Below are 12,075 nucleotides of genomic sequence, written 5' to 3'. Positions count from 1 at the left end.
AAATGTCATACATTCTGGATTCATTACAAATCAACTGAAATATTGCAAGCCTTTTATTATTTTAATATTGCTGATTATGGCATACAGCTTAAGAAAACTCAAATATCCTATCTCAAAAAATTAGAATATTTCCTCAGACCAAGTAAAAAAAAAAAGATTTATAACAGCAAAACAAAATCAAACATTTGAAAATGTCCATTAATGCACTCAGTACTTGGTTGGGAATCCTTTTGCACGGATTACTGCATCAATGCGGCGTGGCATGGAGGCAATCAGCCTGTGGCATTGCTGAGGTGTTAGGGATGCCCAGGATGCTTCAATAGCGGCCTTTAGCTCATTTGCATTGTTGGGTCTGGTGTCTTTCTGCTCCTTCTTCACAATACCCCACAAATTCTCTATGGGGTTCAGGTCAGGGGAATTGGCAGGCCAATCGAGGACAGTAATGCCATGGTCAGTACACCATCTACTGGTGGTTTTGGCACTGTGGGCAGGTGCCAGATCATGCTGGAAAATGAAATCATCATCTCCATAGAGCTTTTCAGCAGACGGAAGCATGTAGTGCTCTAAAATCTCTTGGTACACAGCTGCATTTACTCTGGACTTGATGAAACACAGTGGACCAACACCAGCAGCTGACATGGCTCCCCAAACCATCGCTGACTGTGGGAACTTCACACTGGATTTCAAGCAACTTGGATTTTGCTCCTCTCCAGCCTTTCTCCAGACTCTAGCGCCTTGACTTCCAAATGACATACAAAACTTGCTTTCGTCTGAAAAGAGGACTTTGGACCACTCTGCAACTGTCCAGTGCTTCTTTTCCATAGCCCAAGTCAGACGCTTCTTCCGTTGTCTTGAGTTCAGAAGTGGCTTGACCATGGGAATACGGCTATTGTAGCCCATTTCCCGGACACGTCTGTGAACAGTGGCTTTTGATACCTGGACTCCAGCTTCAGTCCACTGTCTTTGAAGCTCCCCCAAATTCTGGAAGCGACTCTTCTTCACAATGCTGTTAAGGCTGCGGTCATCTCTCTTGGTTGTGCAGCGTTTCCTGCCACATTTCCCCCTTCCAACAGACTTTTTGTGGATGTGCTTTGAAACTGCACTCTGTGAACAGCTTGCTCTTTGAGAAATTTCTTTTTGTGTCTTACCCTCCTGATGGAGGGTGTCAATGATGGTCCTCTGGACAGCAGTCAGATCAGCAGTCTTCCCCATACTTGTGATTTAGTTTACTGAACCAAGCTGAGTGTTTTTCAAGGCTCAGGAAACCCTTGCAGGTGTTCCGAGTTAATTAGACGATTCAAGTGATTAGTTGAATACCCTACTAGTATACTTTTTCATGATATTCTAATATTTTGAGATAGGATATTTGAGTTTTCTTAAGCTGTATGCCATAATCAGCAATATTAAAATAATAAAAGGCTTGCAATATTTCAGTTGATTTGTAATGAATCCAGAATGTATGACATTTTTGTTTTTTTAATTGCATTACAGAAAATAAAGAACTTTATCACAATATTCTAATTTTCTGAGACAGTCCTGTACATGGAAAGACTAAGGCAAGGGAGAGCAGCAGGAAAGAGCCCACAGGATTGGCAGAGGAGGACAGGCAAACCAAACTTTGACCATGGCTTTCTCCTCCTCTGTGGCAAAGAGAGGTTCATGTGGGCTGGCTGGAGGTTGGCTTTTTAGAGAGGGTTTAAAGGAAGACAGTGGACCGAAAGCAAAACTAGCTTCAGCAATTCAAACTGATGCTCCTTTCCTATCCCTATCAGCCTTTGAGTGTTTGAAGAATACAGTGAAGTAGTTTTTGTTAATTGTTACGTTGGATATAGTGAGTGAAAGATTCTGTGTTTGTAGTGAACTTGCCACCCCAGAAGAACCCATAAAAGGCTGTGAATAAAGCACCATCCTTTACATATATGATCATTTTTGTGAAAGGGAGCCATATGTCACGCAAGGCACCTCACAAACAATAAGAGGAACTGAAGAGTCGCTTTGTTAAAGATATTGAAAGTTGCTTCATTGTCACAAAAACAGAAACAGAATTTGTTTTCTTACTCGTTTTTTTTTTTTACTCCATAAAAGACAAGCAATAAAAATTAGGTATATTTCCATTAGAGCAGGGAAAGTTCCTTTTTTTGGCCACACAGTAAAGAGAACAAAGGAAAAGAGCCGTGTCTGTATCTAACTTAATAGCAAAGGAAGATTCTTGGTTGTCATTCTAAAAGAATAAGATGCCATTTCATTTGTCACTCAGAAGAGACCAGAACCAGAGCTCAGCTCTGCAGCCTGTTTCCAGATAGCCTACACCATGCCATGGAGATTCTCTTCGGATTTGGAAAGGTTGAGAAATCCGGATATAAAACAGTATTAAACAGCTGTCTGAGGTGATGTCTAAAAAAAAAATTCTATAGCCTGAAGCAGGCCTGATGTTTTTTCTTCAGATAGAGGAATACCCAGTTATCCATTATGAGGAGCAGATAAATAAATAATACACAGAATATGTAGCTAGACCTATAGAAAGGGCGATTTATTAAATTGGCGAATTATGAATCCTTTCCTAACCTCTTTTTCCATTAAGGCAATAAAATATCTTGGCACCCTTCAAAGCAGATTGTAAATTATTGCAAACAAATTATACTTTTGGCAACTAAGTCAAACCAACCCTTGAACCAGTCCTGTGGTCAAATAATTGACCAGACAGCAGTTAGGATGTTTTTTTTTTTCAGAGCCTGGCCCAGCTCAGGGATATAGAAGGGGGTTGATGGCTTTATTTGTTCTTTTCCTTTCTTACAAAGAGGGGTTCATCTCCAGAACACAGATCTTGGATGCCCGTCTCCACAGTAGCCGAGTCTCTTCAGGTTAGGGGCTTGGAATAGGCTTAGATGGTTGGCCAAGAGCCACAGATTTGGGGCACACTGTGCCTGAATGAGAGAAGAAGTTACAGATTGAGCAGGAGAGAGTTGACACCCTGTGAAATCCCTTCTTATGGGAGCCAGGTGGTCTACTGAGCAGTCCAGTTTCTCATTGAACTTCTAGACAAGCATTGCAGAGAATGACATGTGGCATACGTACATTGGTGTCCCTCCTTAGGTCATACCAGATCAGAAATGATGACAGGGTTAGAGTTCTAGAAAGTTGTAGGTCGCAACACTTTGGCATCACTGGCACATCTCCACAATCCAGAATATGTCTGTCACTAAGCTCTGCGCTCACCAAGACTTTAACTAGACTAACTTGCTAGGATTTGGCTTCTTAGATTGGGAGGCATTGTAGCCACAGGAGGAAAAGAATGAAACCCCGGTAGAGACAGGAACTGCACTTTCTAGCATTCTCCATGGGACAGCAATACCATCAAAACTCATTGCAATGACATCATTGATTGGTGACGCACACCTTGAGGCTGAAGAGGAGGAAGATGGTGCCAGTGTTGCCAGAACCAGACTCCAAGGCTTGGATTCTGGAGCTCATGAAGCGATGACTGGATGCTGAACAAGGGTGACAAGATGGGGTTATCCTCCTGGTCCACGGACTGGCTTCTGGGGCTGAGACACATGCTCTTTTGGACGGAGAAGCAGTGGCCAGAGCGTAGTGTCTTCTTTTCTCGGCCGCTTTCCTGGGAGCAAAGGAGTTAAGGAGATCTGCAGGTGGAGATCCGATACCCATGAACAGTGCAAAAAGCTCCTCATGAGAAGCTCCAACTGGAGCCATAATATTTTTTTGGAACAAACCCTCCAGGAGCATGGGCCCTGTCCATTCACTGATGCTGGGAGTGATTTTTACTTGCCAGATGAGAGCTCTGGCACTCTGGCATGACTTCCTCTGCTTCAGACTGCTTATGCTGTGAATCCACGTTGCAGTCAATCTGCCAAGGATCCTCTTCGTGGACAGAGGTGGACGTGGCAAGCAGCAGGGTAAGTTGTAGGACTTTAGTGACATCCCATCTTTGATAGCAGAATGGCAACAATCTAGAGTGTCTAGATGTTTAAGATCATCAGATTTAAACAATACATAAAGCTTGGTGTCATAACAGAGGCAGACAATAATCTTGAACTGGTGAATATGACCAAGCAGAAGAATATACAAGCTAAACAAGATGGAACCAGGGATAGCACCTTGTGCAGTCCCACACAACATATTAACTGATGATTAGACAATATCATCAATGTTCACTCCAAAGACTTCAACAAAGTTGTAACACACCGTAAAGTCTCATTCACAGGTGTGAAGCGCAAAAAAGGATACAAGGCAAATGGCATTAAACAAGCAAACACTCCATTGAGCGAAGCCGTGTTCATACTACCACAACAGGACTCATCTCACTATTTGACTATTACTGTCCTTTCATGTTACTTGCTTGTGGGAAGTAACTATTGCTAAGGTGTGAACCCCTTTTTCACTCTATAGACCCACTGGACTCACACAAACACAGCCATCCTCGGCCATCTAAGTTGATTCTCTTGTTTGGTCAGTTAACTACTAATGTTGCACTGATGTGATTGACCAATAATGCAGTTAGTTCATAAATCATTTTGCTAATGTTTTATTGTGTTGTGGCAGTTGGAATTTGAAAGAATGTAGAAATATGTCTTTCTCCAGCTGAAACAAAGAGACATGAGTCCAATTTATGAACAACTGTTACGAAACCCACAATGCACCCGGCATCCTCCTTGTTATGTGAATCCCTTCTACAGATATCTAATGAAAATTAAGTACAGTCATTAGAATTGTTGCTTTATTCCCAGCAAACAACACTTCCACCCTAACTAAGAAATCAACGGTGCCAAGGAACAAATTCTCCTGGCAGAGTTCAAACCACTGATACAGTGGATAATATGGAAGATCCTGTCGCCTAGATACCCACAATGCCACAGAGAGGATCCACTGTAAAGGTTACCGACAGCAAAACCAACGGCTTTGGTTTTCTGCCTGAAACTCTCCAGACCATTTAGTGAGCAAATCCTTCCTCTCCTTTCATGACCTCTTAATGTCAGTTAGTCATGTAGCCTGTAAGCGGTTTAGACCAGTTTTGATTAAGTCTAGTTAAACCCTACAAAGTTTTTGTGTTTGCAGTCACATGACCCCTGGTTAATTTTACTTTTACACCTCGCTTAAATTAACTCAACCACTCAGCATATTTTTAAATTGTCAAAGATTATATTTAAAAAAAACAGTGAGTACAGGAGGAAATCCCAAAGTTCCTTCTCTGTCAATCCAGTTCCAAATATCCAGCTCAATTCAAATAACAACAAATATCCACCTCGGGTTTTCCCAGTTATCAGTTCAGTTCAATCTAGTAAGCAAAAAAATCCTCTTCTTCAGTCATAAACAAAATCCAAGCAGCAAAGTTCAGTCAATTTAGTTCACTCTCAAAACAAAATCCACAAACCCCGAAAGTCACAGTAAAAAAAATAAGGAAAAACAATCAGCCAGTGGCTTCCACCGACTCACAGTTACTGAGGCGAGTGTTTAATCCACCAACGTCGGACCTCTTCTTCTTTAATATCTTTTTAAAAGTTGGATCCTGGTATCCAACACACACTCCAGGGACAAACGCAGACTTTGTCCAGCACAACATGCCAGAGGTTGGCAGAGGATGGAGGATGAACTTCAGATGCCATACTGATTTTACATCAGAATATGAAAGGACTGTCACAGGGTGGACTACTGAGAGCTGGAAAAACAAGGACATTTCAATAGCTGACTGACTGGGTGTGGAGGTGAGTGAAAAAAACAGTCTTAAAGCTGCATTCTATCTAATGAGCATCAGGGGCCGACTCCACTGGTTGTAAAAAAAAGTCTGATTGTATTGAAGTCTATGTGAAAATGTCTCTACTTCTCACTTGATTTATTATCTCAGTAAACATTTTCCTAATTAGTTTATGGTCTCAGTCTCTAGTTTCAAGTCTTCTTCAATACAACATGATGTTCATTTTTTAAATTATGATCCATTTAGAGGGAAATGGACCATAAAACAGGGGATGCATTAGGGCGGGGCTACTGTGTGATTGACAGACTGTACCACACACACCGCGACCTGCCTGACAATCAGGGTACAGAGCAGGTCAGATCCACCGCTCACTGCTCCTCAGCTCCACCCTCTCCTCCAAATATGGTTCTTCTGGTTTCAAAAAAACAAGATGGTGACAGACAAATTACAAACTGGAGGCTTCAAAACATCAGCTCACAAACCAGTGGGTGACGTCACGGTGGGCCAACACTTGGTTACTGTATGATTACATCACAGCTGTTTATGTCCATCAACCTTGAGAACATTGTTTGCTTCACTGTGCACCAGTACTTGATTATCAATTATTATATTTATCCCGTGTTAGAGATAATAATTAATCAAATAACCTTCTTTTATTTGAACCCAGTTGTTACCTCGGTATCCCTTTGAAGTAGAGACTAGAGATCAAATCAATCAGAAATATTATAATATTAGACTGATCGTAATCACTGATTAAAATTATGTTTCCTTTAATAGAAGGTGGTGCACCAGGACTGCTTATGAAATCATTCTGAATAAAATGTCACAAGAATTAGAACTAGAATGAGAAAACAATTAAAGGAACCTAATAATCCCTAAAAATAACAATAGTCAAAAATCACAGTTATCAAAAAGACGAATCCTACATATGTAAATGATATAAAGGCCTTAAGTGCAATAACAAGAGAATGAATCAACATTAAAATGAAGAGGTGATATAATAAAAAGATTGGAAAGTTTGGTTGCTAACCTCAAAGTAAATTCATAAGAAACTGGGCAGAGACATTCAAAGAGCCCGACCGTAGACGGACGTGCCAGCCACACATCTGCTTCGTCAGCGATGTCTGTCGTTAAAGCACAGTGTTACAGGTGAGTGCTGCATCCTCATGCAGTACATCTGTTGGTTCAGGGGAACTGTGATGATTAAACCTCACAGAGCCACACAGGAGACTGTACACATCATTTTCACCTTCAACAGACACCTGAATGAAATCCAGGTGTAAAGCTCAGTGTCAGGCTGCAAACTGTAGCTGCAGAGCTCCAATCATTTATGTTCCCAAATCTTTAATTTATGCTCTTTTAAATATGTCTTGTTTCCTGTACATGTTGTTGTGTACTGTCTGTTCTTTTCTAACTAACTAACTTGATAAAAATCTTTTCAGTGCCCGTCCCTGCTGTGTGAGGCCTTCATGTGTGCATGTCGCCCGTTTACATCAGATTCAGCTCTGCAGCTCATTTCGGCGGCTCTGATGAGACGGAGCAAACCCTCTGAGAGGTGCCGAGACGAGGGGGATGCTGGGAGAGGGAGGTGATAATTTGGGGACCGGCAGCTTTGGCAAAGTCTGCCTGGACCTCCGTGTGATGTCAGCGCGCCATCTCGATTCCTCATTCACTGCAGCCTCACATGCTGACAGCACACCGCCGTGACAGATACACACTTCACACCACGGCTGCTTGTCACGGGCAAATCACAGCATGCTCGGTGGATGTGTTTCAGGACGCATACAATAAGGTGTGTGTTCTGTGTGCACACGCTGATGTGTGTGCTGGCCTGTGCATGCATATTTAAAATTGTGTCTGCTGTGACAGTGACAGCCTCTCACACTGCCCGTGAGAGACGGAGAGAGGCATTAGCAAATCCTGAGAGGAGAACACACCGGGCTCAGCTGCAGGTTTCTAGATCACGTAGGCTACACAGGACAACGGGATCTTTAGTTAACAAACTTTAACAGCAGCTGCAGTGAAATCACTCTGACTGTAACTACAGTCTTTGTCTGTCAGATAATTCAAATAGGAAATCAGCTGTGTTTTAATCACATTTTATTAAATCTGAATCTTTTCAAATTCCCATCAGATCCATTCAGATTCAGTGTTTGTCAGATAAAATGATGTTCTGAAATCTGAAATCTGTACATTCTGTTGTTTTTCTGACATAACTGATAAAAATCTGCCAAAAGCAACAACTGTCATTTAATTCTGTGGAAATAATAATGAATTAGAAGCCTGTGAATGTTTCCCCCATGGTTAATTAAAAAAAATAGGTTAGGAGAGATAAAATTTCTGATTAAAAAAAATCATTGGCCTCAGAGATCAGCAAGTCCAGCTATTTGGGACCAGATCCTGAACAGAACCTGCGATCTGAGCCTGACCCTGAGATCTGGACTCACATGTTGCAAATCTCTGAGACAATCTGTGAAGCTGAGGATGTGTCCACACAATGAAAACCATCTCCATCCAGACTAGTGATTTAGCTCCGTATCAGAAACGATCTCTGTTCGTACGAACACACCTGAAAACACATCACATAACAATTCATTACACTGAGCATGTGCGAGCCGGTGTAAACAGGAAGTAGATTGTCTCCTCTCAGTTGGTTGGTTCCAGTAAATCCTCTGAAGGAAGAACAGCAAAGACAGTTGTAGTTCAAATCCAGACCTGAACTGAACAACAGCTGCTGCAAAGACGACAAGGTCAGTAGCACTTTCATTCATTACCCATGTTGTTTCACCACTGGTAGTCCAGGCTGATGAGAGCCAATCAGGAGCCTCTGTGAGCATCTACGTCATCGTTTCCAAAGGTCTCTGTTTCTGTCTGTCCAGACGACAACACAACCCTGGAGTTTTAGACTAAAACACTTCCAGCAGCGTTTCTGAAAGTCTCTGTTTTAGGGCCTGAAAACTCTGGAGGAGAGTGGACGGAGCAGGAAACAGAGAAGAAGAGATGAGTTTAAAATAAATGTAGAAGAAGAGACGAGTTTAAAACTAAAACATAGAAGAAGAGATGAGTTTAAATTAAAACGCAGAAGAAGAGATGAGTTGTCAGTGTCAGTGTGGGCGGAGCCTCAGGGCTTGACTTTTGGGGCAGACACCAGAATGATACTTTTGATTTTGATTTTCGAAAATTTTTTTCATTGAACAAAATATGGAGAATTGTTGACACGTTGTTGTCGTCTCTGATTGTGTAACGGAGGCAGAGCAGCTGTAATTCTCCATCAGCTGTGTGTTCAGGAGCCACATACACAGTCACAGTAGTTAGCAACAATTCACACTGATATCAGTCCTGAGCTGCGTCCTGGTAGCTCACCAGGTAGAACTGTCAATATAAAAAATAAATCTGAAATGCCAGAAAATTAAGCTTGAAAAAACAAGACAAAATAAATGTATCCTGAGTTAAAACAAGAGGCTGTTTTACTGCAGGTGTCAGTGAAGCGTGAAATACACTCCAGAGAGTCCAGGACTGAACAGGTCCATGGATTTAAAGGTTTGTCAAAACACACAGCTTTATAATTTACTGAATCTTTATATTTTGTAACTTCGCCTACAGAATCAGATCCTGTGTGCATCAGTCTGTAACAGTGTGTTTGACTTAAGCTTCAGGTAAACGTGCCTCAGTTAGAGGAACAATATTCAGATGTACAAGTGACAAGTGGCACAAACAGAAAATATACAAGGACTTATTGACCTCAAAGCCTTTACAATGGAGGCCACATTCACACACATTCATACAGCTGTTGTCTGCACGCACGCACGCACGCACGCACGCACGCACACACTCACCCATTACCATCCCGTGAGTGGACGACCTGCACCACCTGCTGAGCCACTGAATACTAAAGACTACAGTACTCACAGTACTGAGTACAGTACATGTACTGCTGGTGGTTGTATACTGCTGCTGCTGACCTACACTAAATACTGCGTCTGAACACTGGGTGACCTGACGTCCCCGTTTGTGGTGGCTTGTCCCTGCCTGCTGTTCTCAGGAATGTCCCTGTCTAACTGTCCATTAAAACAGAGACAGACGGACAGCAGAGCGCGAGAGCGTCATGTGACTCCTCTTCTTCTACCAACCACTTTTAGAGAAAAGCCAGGAGGAAACCCAGGGTCAGACTCAGGGCTGCGGGGGGGGGGGGGGTTACAGGAGTCATGCTACCAGGTGACAAGTGTCTGATTCACAGGTGTACACTCTGATCTAAACATATTTAACATGCGGTTTGTTCAGCAGGTGTGATGTGGCAGACGCTGTAACTTGTTTCACAAACTATAGACAGAGAAAATGACCTTTCTTTATTTTCTGTGAGGAAGGTGAGGAAGAGATTATATGGCTGACAATAAAATATAAAAAATGTGAACTATTTATTATGAAAGACTGGACAGGATGGAGGAGAGAGAGGGAGAAGAGGAAAGAGAAGCAAGAAGAGGGGAAAGAGTTCAGTCTGTTCAGAGGAGGAAGAGTGACCCAGTTCACCACAGTTTATCACGGAACAACAGGGAACGGTCAAAATACATCAAACCACAACTGACCTGACGACACACATACAACACTGGATATTCTGGTTCCTGAACGCAGCCTGTGGGACCTAGACCCTGACCCTGACCTTGACCCCGACCCTGACCCAGACCCTGGCCCTGACCACACCACCAGGTTCATATGAATCATACAGTGAATTTACACTTTGATTCCACATAAAATTTATTACACTGATGTTAATTTTACCTTCTGTGAAAGATTGTGATTCTGTATTTAAATCTCAGAATTACAATGACCCTCAACATGTGTTAAAGAGTCTGCACAAGCTTCTCCTCTCAAAAGGATACTTGGTGTTTAAAATAAATATCCCTTTACAAGATGGGTGGTCAGAGGAAATACATCCGTCAGGCTCCGTCCGCAGAGTTTTCAAGATTCAGATCAAGATTTCAACTGAACACAGAACATCACCCGGACGTCTCCTGACTCTGACATTAAATAGATCTAATTTATCATTCTATAAAAAACTATGGTAAAAAAGGTTTTTATCTGTTTAGGAGAAAACTCACCAATAAATCAGATCAAAGACAGGGAGCAAAATCTGAGTACTTCTTTTTCTGTCAGGATTTTTTTGGTCTCTTTTCAGACTCATGGAGGAGAAAGATTATCTGACATGTTTAACACTTGTTTAACACATGATTCAACACTTGACCCACACATGAACGTGAACACGGACTGATTCCAATGTCTATCAGTGACTCCAAGGAAACTCTCTGCAACCACCCTGACACTGACATCCAACTCAGGGGCCCCTGAATCCACAGGGCCCCCAGCCTTTCAGGAGAGGAGCAGAGGAACAAAGCGGTGGTGGCAGCAGCAGCAGCAGCACAGACCAGAACAGAGATGCAGCAGAGTCCTGTTGGTGAGACTGCTCAGCCTCCTCTGCTCAGTCACTCGTTTTCTTCCACATACAGACAAAGAAGATTAAAGTGCATCTGAGTGTGGAGCTGAATTTATATCTGTTTTCTGTGCAGCCTGGAGATGTGAGGAGTCTGCAGAGCGGCTCCGTGAAAAATGGTGATTACAGGAAAAAACAAATGAAGAATATTCAGAACATATGAACATCTCCTCTGTGTTGCATTTACTTTCAGACTAACTACACTTTCAAATCTGAAAGTTCTCTCCCAGTGTGTTTAAGTGAAGTGCTGGCTGGCAGGCAGCTCCTACAGACTTTCATTAAATCAGACATCAATTTCCTTCAGCTGAATTATCAAAGTGCTAACGTGAATTATCAGCTTCATGCACATTTAGGAGACGTTTCCCTCCACTCTGCTCTGGTGCTGCAGTCTGCGCTCCGACCGAACTGAACTACATTCAAACTTTTCAGCCTTTTGGACCCACAGGCTGCAGCAGCCTCCGCAGCCTGCTCTGCACTCGGAGACATTGCCCTTTGAGCGTTATGTCTGTGGATATAAATGCGTCCCATTTTAAATACCCAGGCAGCTCAGGCGGCCGCAGAACCCGCTTCACAACATGTGAGAGGAAACGCGTTCAAAGGAGGCTTCAGAGACCAGCTGCACCGAGAACATGCCGCGCCGTGCGGCTGCAGCGCACACCTCTGCTCCGGTCCTGCGCGTTTCTAAACACAAATGCACAAATGCTCCGGTAAGATGGAGAGAGAGGAGACAACCTACCGGCTCCGGTGGTCGGCTGCTGCGGGGAGGCTGCTCGGTGGCGATGTGACGGAGGAAGGTGTCTGAGCTGCTGAGACGCGCTGGTCAGTTTGAATGTGCACCCCGTGGTGCACCGGTGGAGCGTCTCTCTCTCTCTCTCTCTCT

The 12,075-nt window shown here is 42.9% G+C and overlaps 1 protein-coding gene across 1 annotated transcript in view; it reads right to left on the bottom strand.

The window, feature by feature from the left end:
- mpped1 (metallophosphoesterase domain containing 1) overlaps positions 1–12,075 on the bottom strand; it is a 76,647-nt gene extending 64,572 nt beyond the window's left edge. Inside the window, exon 1 of the mRNA XM_071502770.1 lies at positions 11,932–12,075. The gene's annotated coding sequence lies outside the window, so the exon portion shown is untranslated. The remainder of the gene's footprint in view (positions 1–11,931) is intronic.

Source organism: Trachinotus anak, unplaced genomic scaffold (assembly GCF_046630095.1).
Source record: "Trachinotus anak isolate AG129_WGS33_773 ecotype Australia unplaced genomic scaffold, CSIRO_AGI_Tana_v1 ptg000018l, whole genome shotgun sequence".
Classification (NCBI taxonomy): Eukaryota; Metazoa; Chordata; class Actinopteri; order Carangiformes; family Carangidae; genus Trachinotus; species Trachinotus anak.
This window is presented reverse-complemented; position numbering and strand designations above follow the sequence as displayed.